Source organism: Marmota flaviventris, chromosome 1 (genome assembly GCF_047511675.1).
Source record: "Marmota flaviventris isolate mMarFla1 chromosome 1, mMarFla1.hap1, whole genome shotgun sequence".
Lineage (NCBI taxonomy): Eukaryota > Metazoa > Chordata > Mammalia > Rodentia > Sciuridae > Marmota > Marmota flaviventris.
Window position 1 is genome coordinate 72,034,081 of NC_092498.1, and position 16,641 is coordinate 72,050,721.

The following is a 16,641-nucleotide window of genomic DNA, read 5'->3' on the forward strand; positions in this document are numbered from 1 at the left end:
GGAACATACTTTATATACAACCAGAGAGATGAAAAATTGTACTGTATATATGTGATTTATAATCTTTATAAAAAGGTGTAAGTGTAGGCACTCCAAAAATAACCAAAACACTCTTCTGAGGGTTTCTCAAGGAATATCATATGATACAACTGTCAAGTATAATAATTTTTTTATATGGAATACTGCCAAATTGTAGTGTACTATCAAGGAAATCAATCTGAATTTATCTAGCAAGTCAATATTAACCTTAAGATAGTTCTCGAAAATGTTTAGGAAAACATTTCTCAAAAATAAAAACTATACCAAACAAAATTACTTTCACATACACAATCAGTATCACAAATGAGAAAAAGAAATGACACATCCACATCAATGTTTATAATAGCCTGATTCACAATAGCTAAACTATGGAACCAACATAGGTACCCTTTAATAGGTGAGTGGATAAGGAAAATGAGGTATATATACACAATGGAATATTACTCGGTCTTAAAGAAGAATAAAATTATGGCATTTGCTGGTGAATGGATGGAGCTGGAGAATATCATGCTAAGTAAAATAAGTCAATGTCAAAAAAATCCATATGTGTATGCTAATTCACAATAAAGAGTACAGGTAGAGAAGAATAGAGGTACTTTGGATTAGAAAAAGGGAAATTAAGGGAATGGGAATAGGAAAGATAATAACATGAATCAGATATTACTATCGTATATGCATGTATAATTGTATAACCAATGACATTCTACATCATGTATAACCAGAAGAAGAATTATACTTCACATAATGTATAATATGTCAAATATATTCTATTATGATATATAACTAATTACTACAAATAAAAATAAAATAAATGATTAATAAATGTGGAATAGATGAATCAATATTAAGTATTTACACAACTACTTCATTCACTTTTTTAAGTGTAAACGAGTAGCATAAATTTAAACATGATAATTCAACAAAAATTATCCTTCCATAAACTTTATATAGGAGTCAGAATACAGAATTTTTGCCAGTATTTTTATACCTATGGTCCTAGGAGCAGTTCATAATGTGTCAACAAAGAATCTTCAGTTTAAAGAAAAACGGTCAATAAAATGAGCAATACATCTCACAGAAACATATACACTTTTCATAATTAATCCACCATACTGACTCATTTGGGTGGGAATTTAAAAAAAGAAGGAAAGTCATTTAGTCATGTGAACTCACAATCCATAACCTACTGAGAGACCAGTACAGTGTAAAACTATATAGGCCAGTCCTCAAGTCTGCTGGGTCTGGCTCAGAAATTTTGAATTTCCTAAATCAATACATTTATTTATTATTTATGTTAGCCCACCTTAAATTAGATTTTCCAACTTTTAAATGAAAAGAAAACAGACCAACAGCAAATACTAAGAAGTTCTAAACCACTCTTCTCACTTGTAGTCATCAGTTACTCCTCCATTACATACTACAGAATAACTTCAGAATGACAGATCACAACTGGAAAATAGGATTAGGTCATTCACTCTATAGTATATCCCCATATATAATAGGAAATCTAAACTCTATAACTTATCCCTATTACCTTTACATGCCCACCCATTACTTCCAATTCATATCCCTGTGTAAGTCAACAATTTTGAATATTTACGTTTTCTATGAGCCTAGAATTTCCTTCTCAACTCATTGGGAAAGGAGTTCCCTTACCAGCTAATACTAATAGAGCTTTCTGTGCTTTAAAAGCATTATGATTATAACTCAATCATAGAACATAATTCACTTTACTGCAACTTCTGTCTTGCCAGGCAGCAAACCACTCCCATTAGGGTAACCAACTTCACGACAAAAATCTCTCTTATTTCTCTATTCCCCTTGAAAATACTGAACCTAACTCATCTTTAATGATCAGTAACTGCTAGATGAAAGTACTTTTTATACACTGAAAATAAATTTCATTAAATGAAGACAAATAAGTTCACTGATGGGGTTTTAAATTTTTTTTTCAATTGTAGTTGGACACAATACCTTTATTTATTTGTTTATTTGTTTGTTTTTATGTGGTGCTGAGGATCAAACCCAGTGCCTCGCGCATGCAAGGTGAGTACTCTACCACTGAGCCCACAATCCGAGGCCCAAGTTAGCCAATTTTTAAAATAAGTAATTTCCTTATATAATAATAAGAAATATGAACTCTAATGTTTAAAGCAAAGCTTATCATTCTAAATAATTGGTCTTGTATAATTGCTTGGCTGATTTGTATGTAAAAAGAAAATGTGATCTCATTTTAAAATTCCAAATTTTAATACCTTAAAATTTTTAAAATGTGATCTCGTTTTAAAAATTCCAAATCAAATACCTTAAAATCTCCTTTGTAATAGAATTTGATCCAAAATGCTCTCCGATATTCAAACAAAATCAGAATTTGGGGAAATAAGCAAATGAAATCAGAGGTATTTGATCAATTCAATTTATGATCATTTCACTGAGATGACTAAGAAAAAATTTACAAATAATTATTTTATTCAGGATGCAAAAAATGTTTCCAAAATGTGAATTTTACACTTGAAAAATAAAGATTCATAAAAATATGTTTGATCAGTGTCAGATCAAACATTTATTGATGTTTAGTGCCAGCACTGATAGCATGAACTTAGATAACAGAAGACAGTTCTTCTGAAATCCATATTCAACTTCTATGAAATAGATTAAAAAGTAACCAATATTCTGACTATTTGACATAATTAGAAAATAATACCTAATAAAGTTTAAATGTTAAAATTCAGGAATTCCAAATACAGCATATAATTTTTACACATCAATTGCTTTGCAGCACCATATTGAAAATTAAATATTATGCTTACTCAGTAACTAAAAGATCCCTCCATAGGCAGAATTATTTGGGGAAACTAAGAAGGATAAATTATCCACTAATTAGTGACTTTAATATAGTAGGATTGGAGTACTCATATAATTAGTGCTATAAATTTCCAAGTATTGCTTTATTTACATTCAACAAATTATGATGTGTTTTCATTTTCATTCAATTCAAAACATTTTCTTCATTTGTTTCTGATTTCTTCTTTAAAGTGAGTAATTTGTAGAAGTATTATTTCATTTTCAAATATGTTGGAATTTTCAAGGTATTTGTTATCAATTCCTAATTTAATTCCATTAAACTGAAAAAGTATGTTGGTATGATGCACAACCTTTTTATTATATTGGGTCTTATTTTACATCCAGAATATAGTTGATCCTGGTAATTTCCTATGTGCTTGAAAAGAATATGTTTTTTACTGTGTTGGATGGAGTATTATGTAAATGTCAGTTGTACCATATGAAAAGCATTCAAATCTTCCATATGCTTATTGATTTATGGAAATTTTACCATCTCCAGTGCTCTTTCTTCCTTTCCATAGTCTGTTTCCATCTGATAACATTTTTCTTTTGTCTGACGTACTTTTTTAAAACATTTCCTTCACCACAGCATGCCAGTGATTAATTGCTTCAACTTCACTATGCATAAGCAAGTTTTCATTTTATCTTTATTTTGGAAAGATAATTTCACATTGGTAGTTTCTCTCTTTTAACACTTTTATTAATAGCTTTATTTTATTCATTGATATTCATGTGGTGCTGAGGATTGAACCCAGGGCCTCACACTAGGCAAGCACTCTACCACTGAGCCACAACCCAGCCCCTCTCTTTTAATACTTTAAAAATGTTATTTCCTTGTATCTGTATTATATTATTCCCAGTTAAAAAAACCTCTTGCCATCCTTGTTTCTCTTTACTTTATATGTCTCTTATCTGAATTTTTAAAGTATTCTCCTTATCAGTGGTATTAAGCAATTTGATTATGAAATACCTTGCTATCATTTTCTTGGCCTCTGAGTTTGTTGGATCTGAGTTTATAGTTTTTAATTATTTTTTCTCTCTTTCCCACTATTTTTTGAAATATTTATGTCTTAATTCATCTTACTCCTCTTCCTCCTCCTCCACTTACACTTCAATTATGCATATATTGAGCCACTGGAAATTGTCTCACAGATCACTGATATACTTTTTACTAATTTTTCTCTCTGTGTTTCATTTGGGTAATTTCTATAAATAACTATACTGTCCACCTCTTGATCTTTTCTTATGGGGTGTTCACTGCTTTATACCCAGGAACTTTTCAGCTTAGACACTATGTTATTTATCTCTAGAAGTTAGATTTGTATATTTTTCATATCTTCAATATTTATACTTAGTATATTTAATCTTTACTTTCTTGAACAGATAAAAGGTAATAGTAACTCTTTTGATACACCTATCATTAGTATGTACTACTTCTATCATTTGTGTCATTTCTAGACATTTTTGTTTTGTTAGTTTTCTACTCATTTTGAATCATGGTTTCCTGTGTATTTACATAACTAGTAATTTTTATTAGATTTTAAACATTATGAACTTAACTTTTTGAAGAACTAGATATTCTTGTGTTCTTAGCATTCCTAAGCTTTGTTTGGAAAACAGTTAAGTTACTTGGCAACAGTTACTCATATAGAAGTTTGCTTTCAAGCTTTATTAGAAAGAACTGAAGCAACGTCAAATCTAGGCCTGAATTTGTTTCATTGCTAGGGCAGTGGTCTGACTATAAAAGGACTTTATTAATTATGAAGGTTTTCCATTTTCTGGCTGATATAAACACAAATTATTCTGTGAATTCTGAGGATTGTTCCCTGTGTTCTTTTTGAGATAATTAAGGTGTCAGCCATGTATAGTTTCCTGATGTGCTGAGTGATACACAGCAAAAGTATCTAAGGTAGATTTCTTTAAATCTTTATAGTTTTTGTTTCTATATCTTTCTCTAAATCTTGTACTCTGCCCTGAAAACTTTAACTACCAGACCTCCCCAGACTCCCAGTTCAGTTATGTGAACCCTGGGAAGCTGCTAAGTTTCACATGGGTTTTCTTTCCTGTGCCAAGTACTGGAAAATCTCTATTGGCAGTAAGCTGGCACAATTATAGGGCTTAGTTCATTTTTCCATTCTTAAGTAATCACAGTTTTAGCTGCAATTTATCAAATGTGTGAAAACTAATCTTTCACATGTGTACTTGTTCATTTTAGTTATTTTGAGGCAGAAATATAAATCTAGTCCATGTAATTCCATTTAGGCTGAAATACTCTAATACAATTAAATGGACATTCTCTGGTCATAGAAAATAAGAATCTATAATACCGAAGTTTCTGAAAGAATTTATAAAACTTTAAAAACAGACAAAGGAAAAAAGATATAATTCACAAAATAAGAAAAAAATATCTTATTTGAAGAATTTAATATTTCTATACACAAGAACAATGTCTGCCACATAGTGCTCCTAAAATAAATGATAAGTATTGAGTGAATATACCTTAAAAGTACCTCATAGTTTCTTATTTTGATACTATTCAAAATTAGAAAGGGTAACTCATTTAAAGAAATTGGAAAACAAACCCCAATGCTATCCTAAGCCTTAAAAACTGAATAATCTGTGCTCATTTCAGTAGCACATATACTAAAATTGGACTAATACAAAGGAGATTTGCAGGGCCTCTGAACAAGGATGACACACAAATTCGTGAGGAATTCCATACTTTTTTTAGAAACTGATATCTTATAAAAATCTTTCCTAAAATTATTTATTGTGACTTGTCCCAATTGACTGGAAGATTCTTTTCTTTTTTAGTTTTATGATTAACACAGCACATTCACTGATTCAATATTTTAACTTACTCTGAAGTAAGACACACAACAAAAAGATATAGAAGGAAGGTTTTAGAGTGATAATAACCCCATGGCAGGTAAAACATCAATGTGTGAAAATTATTTAAATATAAGTAAACAAATATAGTATAAATATATTTAAATAATTCATAACAGTGTGTGAAAAAGTCAAGATTTTGCAACTAGACCGAGTTTAGGTCCAAATTTTGCCAGTTAGCACCTATAAAACCTTGAGTAAGTTCCTTGAATTCTTTAAAATTTTTACAATTGTATAACAGGCACAAGAAAACTATCTTTCAAATTAATCTGAAAATGCATGTAATATACCTAGTATAACTGTAGTAATAATAGCTTTCTTTATGGGGGTAGAGAATTTACAGAATATCAAGATACCCATCAGCTAGCCTACAGAAGAAGAATCAGGTATATGTCACAATGCTTACAGTAACAGTAACCTTTCAATGCCTCTGGAAATCATTAAAATGATTTATAAATCATAAAATGGTCTGACTAGACAATTATATATTGGGGCAGGGGAGTGAGGGAGAGAAATCAGCTGTCTCATGTGTAAATTTGGACTAATTCCAGGCCTATACCAACTGGAACTTCAATGACTGGTTCAAATTTACATTTTGATCAACATTATCCTATGCCAAACTTATAAATCAAGATACATCTATGAGTAAATACACTTATTTTCCCTGGAATCATCTCCATAACTTATTTTCTTTACACAAATGTCATCTATAAAAGTCAGTACTCTCAGAACTCAAAAACCTGTAGTCAGTCTCTAAGGCACTAATTTCTATAAAGCCTAATTTATGGTAATTAAACATCAAACCACTGTCCACTGTTAATTTTCACAAACATTGAGTATAATTTGAATCTCATGTTCTCATACATAATAACAAAACAAATATGAAATGTGCAAGAATTATGAACACCTATTTGGCTGAATTCATCACATTTACCAAAAACCTATAAAAACAAAAATAATACTCTTAAGGCAAAGGTTTTAAATTTAGGTCCACTTGTCTCTGATAGAAAATAGACAAGTGCCTAACACAGAATATCAGCCTGATATAAGACCACCTCTTTTACAATCTCTTTATCTCTGGTGATCCTTTATGAAATCCAGAAAACTTAATCTTCTCCCACATTTTTTCAACTGCTTATGTTTTACTGCCAAATCCCATTAATTGGGCAAGAAGATGAGAGTTACAGCCACTGGAAAAAATGGAGTGGGAAAAAAGAAGTCAAATCAACTGATTTTGTTTCAATAGTCTGTTAAATCTGCACAATGAGTAAGCCTAACTGTTCTTACTAAATGTAATTAAGTGGTATTTTGTAACTTCTGCTATTAAAAAAGGGATCTTGTATATAATAAAACACCTTTTGTCTTTAAAGAAGAGTGGTAGAATTAGTTATTAATAGTTACTAATAATTTGGGATTACCATCTTAATTTCACAGTAATCAATGTTTTAAAATTGACAATAAATGGACTTCCCCCTTAGTACAATCAAATTTCAATTCAAATAAAGTTTTTGTAGTGACTGTTAAGGAAACAAAGTGCATCAATAATACAGAATGTTTCCTTAAGGATGCACTTTTCCTGCTATGTTTTCATTTCTCCTAGTCACAAATCAATGTTATACTAGGCTATAATTAACAGCCACTTGCCAATTTCACTTAACTGAAACTCATCATTCCTTCAAAATCCATTCTTCTAGCAAGAATAATTTAATAACTTGACTTATTTAAGTTTCTGGTTTGATTCAGATATATAATCTAACCATGAATTGGAAAGCATATTACACATGGGGGGAAAGATATTTTATTAGCATTACATCTGTTTTCAGTATAGCCAATTTTTAAAGAAAGGACAGAAACTGCAATCAATTATTAGATACATATTCACACCTGTTGTCTGTCATGTTTCAAACCCCTTAGGTATGAGCTTTAGTCAAGGCAAATAAAATGAAGAAGGACCAGCTGCAAAATTGGATTTTGTTCTCAATTGGTAATTAAAAGGAAGGATTGTACCATGTGTTGTATACCTGACACTCCCATTACTTCATGTTGGGGGTGGTTCCATTTTTTTTAATAGATCTGTGATACTGTCAAGTCTATTATAAGGGATAGCTTTTATAGGTGAGGCTATTGACCCAATTTGCATTGGTAGTCAGTCCAATTACCTTGTTACATTTCTCCGAGAAGCACAATATATAAAGGTACAAGTAAATATTTCCATTCACAAAATGGAGCTGGGCAAACAAATCCTGTAGTTCTCTGTTTGGCATCTGGAGCACATGGCATACTATCCTCTCCAAAGGGCTTGTGTAGAACTAGACAGAAAACCAATGCATATTCAGGTTCTACAACTTAGCTATATGATTTTGAGGTCATTCAACAATTCTATGTATTAACATATCTAAGCTGTAACAATGGATATAGTATTTACCTCAAATTAAAGGTAAAAAGTATCAAAAGAAAAAGAAAGCTTAAAAATTTAAAGTTAAACTAACCTATTTGACAAGGACAAACTTGTGCTTCAAATGATCTTTATCATTTATCAATATAGTATAAATGACCACAAAAATTATTTTAATCAAGGAAACAAAATGCTACTTGTTATGAATTTTTAACTTAAGTTCTATAGGTTGAGCCAAATGTATGTTATGCTTTAATTATTATTTTAATACTATAAGTATCAAGTATAATTTTATACTTATACAGTTGAATGCAGCCGGGTATAGGGGCGAGCACCTGTAATCCCAGAAGCTCCAGAGGCTGAGACAGGAGGATCAAGAGTTCCAAGCTAGCCTCAGCAAAAATGAGGTGCTAAGCAACTCAGTAAGTCCCTGTCTCTAAATAAAAACTACAAAATAAGGCTGGAGATGTGGCTCAGTGGTTAAGTGCCCCTTAGTTCAATCCCCAGTACCCAAATAAATAAATAAATAAAAGTTGAATGCTTTTCCAGTCAAGGAAGAAAATACCATATTTTCAATGTCTTCAGAAGATTTATGGAACTGAATAATGTGAAACAAAATGAAGTAAATTCACTTTAGTGAATAAAACAAAAATTTCACTGTAAATTAAAAGAGGTATTTGCAGGTATTGATAAGGTAGTTGCAGCCTCTAGAAAAACATGTTGTTAAATTTTAAGATGTACTAACATTATATGTGAAAAATATGATTCTCCTGACCCAACCATGGAAAATGCTCTACATCTATGAAATAGATTTTCTTTCCAGATCATGAAGAATCTTTATTGAGAAGGCTGTGTATCATAGAGCTGATTGTTTTAAACGGAGAATAAAATGAAAACCCTAGTTCAGAAAATAGAATATGAGTTTCCCTTACCATAAACTTTTGCTGAATATGCTTTAGGGAAATAGAGACAGCAACAATAGAGCAGAACAAGGACAGGTGTGTGTTCTCAGTGATCAATCAGTTCTGCAATAAATCAGTCCCTTTTAGAGGAAGATTTTAAGGCACAGCTGAAGTGTATCAGCTGGGAGAGAGAATCCAATCTCTTCCAAGTTTATTTATGACAAAGCACTATTAACTGAAGTCCAATTTGTTTGTGGAATTGCAGTCATACTGATTCAACTAAACAATAAATGAATCTGCCTTTCATAGTTCCAACTCTAGAGCATAAAAGAAAACAAAAGGGACTTCATCATAACAATACTTCAAATCCAGGGATGCAGTGAAAGGAACAGTGGGAAGGCAGATTTTGGAGTGGTTAAAAAAAATCCCATGGGCTACAAAACACAATTCATTAACCAGAACCACCCGTGTAGTTTTTGCATCAGCAGTATTTCTCCTAGTGAGCCATTTATATCGCACAATGAGCCTGCTGGGAGCTTTTTTTACAATCCCTATTCATTCTTCAGGCTTCATGTAGAAAATTCTGGACATACTTAGATGACCACTCTAAATGTTCCTCAAACTCAAATCAAAGCCTATGGCACAACTAGATTATGATACTGACCAACAGAGAAAATGTTGAGAGACTAAAAGCAGAAGCATGTTGTAATGTCCAGAAAGGAAAGTGAAACCTATAAATATTCCTCCACTAATTAAGTTTTTTGAACTTCAGCATACAATTATTTTTCATAATGATTACATTATTTAGAAATAATCTATTGCCTAGTATTAGATGACTACTACTTCTTAATTTGCTACATGTACTAAACTATATCTTATTGGGAACAAACAGGAAAACTTAACATTTCTGTCACATACTAAATTTCTCTTTGTGCACTTTTCTTGTGACCCAATTACATGAAGGTGAAAATACTCTTATGAAAAAAAATTACTTATTCTTTTTTTTACCTTAAAAAGTGACCCTCTTCAGAAGAAACAACAGGAATTTTTTTATAAATATGGCATAATGTTGCCTTTTTCATTGGCCATTTGATCATTCAAGAAACATTTTTTATTCTGAAAACAAATTATTCATTTATTAGATATTGATTTATGAAATATTTATTATGCTGAAAGTGTTCTATATCATCAGTAATTTTTCATCTAAATATTCTTTTAGAATTAAGAGTCGTAAGAGAACTGAATCACTCTGGCAGGAAGGCACACTGTACTGGTAAATTCCCACAGGGATTAGTAATATCCACAACAATAGCTCTTATAGTTCTTCTTCTATTGGGCCATAATCACATGACAGTAGAGTTACTGCTTTAGAAAATAAAAATAATCAATTCTATATTCCTATTTCTTATTGTTCTTAACTAAATATTTACAAACTGATTCTAAGAATTCTTTGGGGAAAACAGTCATATTTTTATTGATCTTTTTTTTTTCAGGAGTGTACTGGAGATTGAACCCACTGAGCTACATCCCCAGACTTTTTTTGTTTTGTTTTGTTTATTTCTCACTAAATTGCTTAGGGCCTCCCTAAGTTGCTGAGGTTGGCTGACCCTCCTGCTACAGCCTCCAGGGTGGCTAGGAATACAGGCACACACCCACTGTGCCCAGCTCTACTGAATTTCTTTCTTACACCTAAAAATGTAACAATGCTCTGTAGCTCCTTCTTCATTAATTTTATGCCTTAATATGAGAACCTGTCTGAAGACCAATGTAGTAAACTGTCCTCTAACAAAACATTCTCTTATCTGTTAAAACTATAATGTACACAGAAAAGAGAAATACAATTTGCTTTAAATAAGTGAGAAGAGAACATTTCTGAAACTGTTATCAATCACCATTTCTTAAAATAGATAATGGAGGATTATGAACATCTTTTCTATTCAAAACCCACATGAAAGATTCTTTCCCTTGGGTGTGGGTTCAAATAAAGCATATGGTACATATGAAAGGAAGACACAGGCAACCAACAAGTGGGAACAAATTCAAGGTGTGTGTGTGTGTGGTGTGTGTATGTGCACACACACCCATACAAATGTTTATGTGTCTGTTCTGGTTATTTATTAGAAATATATCAATGGAAAAAGTTTTAAATGAGTGTATAAACTCAGACCTAGCAAATATAGACATAAGTTATTATGGCAAATAAATAAGTACCCTAACTAACATCATAAATATACTTAAAATAGCTGTCATATGATTTCAAAAGAGAAAGTACAGTGGATATAATCACTGGAAAAAAGAAAAGAAACCAGTAATAATTTGAAATGGAAGACAGGGGAGGAAAGAATAGGAATCTCTAATGAGCATGATTCTAATGTTACATTAGGCTTGAAGCCAACTCTAAATTGGGGTTTTTGAGTGTGTAAATTAAAATTCTATTTTTGAGAACCTATTAGGAGTCTATTTGTGATTAGTAACACTGACACAAAATATGAATAATTATTCAGAGATTTTTTTGATATTATTTCAGATGCATGAACTTATTTTTCAAGACTCAAACATTAGAAAATGGAGTTTCTATCAAGTTTTACTGGTCACTACATTTAAAAAATCACTATGTTGCAAGATTTACTATGTCAATATTCATAAACTAATATTTAGTTAATGTCTATGTGAAATGATATCTTTAAAATTAAAAATAATATAATGTGATCTATAAAACTTTCAGATTTTACTAACATTGCCTGGTCTTCCTATTATTTCTATAAATGTTCCAATTTCTATCACAAATAGAAAATGTGATAAGAAAAAAGAATATGGAGAGGCTTATTGTAATTTAAAACATTCATAATTTGGGGGCTTTGGGGGACAGTTGAGAGCAGGTGGGAGAATCTGTGTCATTCCTTCACTGAAATCAACAAGGTTAGTGAAGCTAGAATTAGACAAGTAGTCAGTATAGTTAGGTAAATCAAGTCAGGTCCCACCAAGGAGGCCAATTAAAGTCTGGGAAGTTGGAGACTGCACACTGAGGGATTGAAATGCCCTCAGAGCCCTTCCTCCACCCTTATTCTAGATAACCTGCCCTGCTCCAACCTGTTGCCAAGGTAAACTGTCCCAGGAATTGTCCCTTCCTACAAGGAGTTATAAAAGTTGTTAATTATGCCCCCTTCTTACCCATATCATTTCACCTTGGCCCCTCCAGCCCATCTGCTTCTCACCTTTGGGCCATCCCACCAAGCCTCTCCTGGGCCTAGTCACATATGCAGGAAGGAGAAAGAAAAGGGCAAGAGAGTAGGAGAACAAATGAAGTCTAGGACATATAAAAAGGCAGAATACCCTCACTTCTTGGGATACCAGGATACCGGCTATGGCTCGCTTCTCCCTCTTGGGAGAAGTCTATGTTACCCCTTTTTATATTAACCCTGCTTTATATGCTTGACTCAGCATGCTTCTCTAATGTTATTCTTCAACATGTAAGAAGCAGGACTTGTCACCTGTAAACGGCAGTATCAGCAGAACAGCACTCCAGCCAACAGACCATGCAGGGCTCAGAGGTGAGATGTAGCTGGGTGAGATTCAGTTTGGTTGCAGAAGTTGCCAGTAGAAAAGACCTTGAGGGGAAAGGCCAAGCCAAGATCATGCAAAAGATACACCAAAAATCTAGGAGGGAATCCATTAGAAGGGTTGAAATTAGGTGAGTCTACAGTATGTGTTTTAGAACGATAAGATGAACTAATTGTTGTCAAGTTTGTTATTAAAGGATTATAAAATACTTATCAGTGTGTGTTAAGGCTCTCAAAACCTGTTCCTTACAACCTGATCTATAAAACCGGCAAAAATGCTTAGGCAAAGATTCACACAGGAAAATGCTTATGACAATCAGACAAATTATATAAGTAAGTGAATAAGCCCAGGGGAGTCTATGGCAAACTAAGGAAGACAAGGAAAACTCAGCCCAGAAAGCCCCCATCAGCACAGCCTGATCTAAAAATTTACAATAGACCAAAAATAAAGATTCTTCAATGAACTATATATTCATTTTTTTCAATAACAATAACCACATGAAAGTTTTCAACAATACTAAAATGCCAAACAAAATATTTGTGGAAAAGAAGAAATTAAAATGGCCAAAAAAAAAAAAAAAGCCAACAGATATATGAAAAAATAGTCAGCATCCCTGGAACTAGGGAAATACAAATCAAAACTACATTGAGATTCAATCTCACTCCAGTTAGAATGGCAAGCAACAACAATACAAATAATAATAAATGCTGGTGAGGATGTGGAGGCAAAGGTATACTTGCACAATTGGTGGGACTGCAAATTAGTACAACCAATATGTAAGGCAGTATGGAGATTCTTCAAAAGAATAGGAATATAATCACCATATGACCCAGTTATCATACTCCTCAGTATTTATCCAAAAGAACTAAAATAAGCATATATGTGATACAGCCATATCAATATTTATAGCAGCACAACTCACAATAGCCAAGATATGGAACCAACCTAGGTACCTGTCAACAGATGAATGGGTTAAGAAAAATGTGGTGCACACGTGCACACACATACACATGCACATATACATACATATTCATGTATGTATATATACATACATATATACATATATGTATACACACACAGGGAATTTTACTAGCCATAAAGAAGAGTAAAATTATGGCAGTTTTCAGGTAAATGGATAGAATTTGAGAACATTATGCTAAGTGAAAAAAAGCCTGACTTAGAAAATCGAGGGTGGAATATTTTATCTCATATGCAGAAGCTAGAGCAAAGTAAGGGAAAAAGAGGAGGGGGATCAGATTTCATAAGGACAAAGGGAAGATCAAGAGTAGAAGAAGGAGATTTAGAGGGAGGAGGAATGGGAAAAAGAACAAAGCATTACAGAATTAATTTGATAAAATTATACTATATACATATATACATATACAACAGTGAACTCCACCTTCATGTAAATCCACAAAGCACTGACTAAACAACAAATAAATAAATAGAAGAAGATCAGTAGATGAATGGGAATAGGGGAAGTAGATGGGGAGGGAGTAAAGGAGGCACCAGGGACTGAAATGGAGCAAATTGAATTTTATGTATGTATGTCAAAATGAACACAACTATTATGTATAACTAGAATGCACTAATAAAAATATTTAATTTTTTGTGGAAATTATCTAACTCTGCAGATTGCAAAGGCATTCAAAACTGATCTTCACAAGACATAGATTCTAGGCATCAATTTGCTTCTTATTAGAGCCAGGAATCCTACCCCACACACTACCAAAATACCTTCATTGAAAGACTTCTTTGTTACAAAGGCCTTAAGAACTCTGCTTTAGTGGTTTAGATGGTTTTAAAAAAAAAGTGAATATTAATTATTAATTAATTATTTAGTATTGTGAAAAATTAATTATCATTTATGCAGACATTTATTTTTTATCTTTGCTTTGCTCATCTCAAAGTAATGGTCCCAAGCACTCTGGAATTATCATAAAATCTTTGAACATATGCAAATTTACAAAGGAGAATATTTATAAAAATGGGCCATAACAAATGTGGAACTTTTTGTTTGCACTTATCAACCTCTCATCTGGTAAACAGAAATGAACACAGGAATGCTATTTCATGGATGAAAAACTATTCTGAAATAGAATATTTCACAACTTAATCCTGTACTCAAAGTACTATTTTAAACCTTAGACTGTCATAATACCTAATACCTAGTTTACTGGATAAATGATGAACCCAATATATCAACATTATATAGGCAAAAACAAAAATTCAAGTTACACAAGTTTCTTATCTAGTATATAGATTACTTTTAGACAAAATCTTTAGCTCTTTATCACTGATAGTTTTTATATTGCAAACATACATATAACTATCAAACATAATTCAAGTAACATAATACAGAATATTTAAAAATCATCCATTGTTCCATACCCAGATATAACCACTTTACATTTAATCAGTATTCCACAATATACCAAGTAGTTATGAACTGATACAACTTCTAATTACCTAGTAATTCTACCACCAAGCCAATCCAACTATTATAACCACAAACACCAGTACATTTTTAAAAATATTTCTTCCCAGAGCATTCAAAATGGAAATCAATTGTGAGAGACTAATTTTTCTTCTAAAAAGGACTAAGGTGGGGCTGGGTTGTGGCTCAATGGTAGAGCACTTGCCTAGCACATGTGGAACCCTGGGTTCGATCCTTAGTACCACATTAAAAAAAATTAATAAACAAATAAAGGTATTGTGTCCATTTACAACTAAAAAAATATTTTTTTAAAAAAGGACTAAGGTAGGATAAAAAAATTAAAAATAGGTAGAAAGGGGACATAAAGAAAGGACAAGAAAATAAAATTTTAATCTGAGCATCTATAGATATTTCTAGGCCTGTCTCTCCTTAAACCAGTGTCTTTCCCAGGAGACTCACTCCCAAGTTTCTGGGATATCTGCAAACCTACCTGATGCACTGCTAATTAGCACACCAATAAATAGATTAAATTTTTAAAAAAAGATGTTAAGAAAATATAATGGAGACCACATCAAACTAAAGATCCTAAGAACGACCAGTACCATAAATCATTTTATAATCACCAGCCTGATGTCATCCTTAATACCTTCCCATACCCAGCCTCACCAAGTTTCCTTTAAAAGAGGAGCCAGGAACCACCAAAATGCTTCTCTCACTCTTAAGACGGTGTTTCTAAATAAATATGTGCCTGTACTGACACATGTTAAAATTCTTTTTCATCAGTAGAACAAGGACCCCAATTGTCCTAAATCAAGTTCCAATGTCTATCTGGGAACTTGGAACACTCTTCTGGAAATATCTCTTCTCCCATGACAGGATTACAAATATCACTGATAAGAAAACCAATGAAACACAACCACAAGTTGAATGTCATCTTCAATATGAAGCTATAATGCATTCTCAAATATATTATAAGCACAATATTGACAAACAATTCTGAACATAGAATTTGAAAATGTCAGAGTACAAAACAAAAGAATGGTGGGAGAGGCAAAGAGAGAAAGAAGGGTAATGACCTTACACTTTACAAAGAATCTCTGCACTTAAAATGATTCATGATAGGGTAAACATATAATAATAACAATAATAATATTATATAAAAGTTTTACTAATTATGGGCTATAATAAATATTATCATTAATTATGTCATTCTATTATTTCATTATTATTATATGTAATCAACACATATATGTGATTTTACTCCCATAAACCATGTGAGTTATAGACCATGTATATTGGCTTATAACTAAGGAAAACAAGGCTCAAGAAGTTAAGTGATCTTCTAGGATCCAGAAGATATATGAGCCAGAGATGGATGAGGAAAGACTTGACCTGAAGTCTATTCACTTCAAATGCCATGCTTTGGTTAACACAAACATTTTTAGAATGTTCAGAGCAAATAATCCTTTAAAAATTATTGCCTAAACTAAAAGATTTGACTAAATATTAGAGTTAATAAAAAGAATATCCATCTGCACACTGCTTCTAACCACATAATAACTCCCACATACTAG

At 32.1% G+C, this 16,641-nt stretch overlaps 1 protein-coding gene and 1 non-coding gene across 2 annotated transcripts in view; one reads left to right on the forward strand and one right to left on the reverse strand.

The window, feature by feature from the left end:
• Immp2l (inner mitochondrial membrane peptidase subunit 2) overlaps positions 1 to 16,641 on the reverse strand; it is an 877,042-nt gene that overhangs the window by 570,178 nt on the left and 290,223 nt on the right. The gene's annotated exons all lie outside the window — the stretch shown is intronic.
• LOC114090550 (U6 spliceosomal RNA) lies at positions 5,503 to 5,609 on the forward strand. Its single transcript, XR_003582379.1, has one exon. It is a non-coding gene; the product is annotated as a U6 spliceosomal RNA (small nuclear RNA).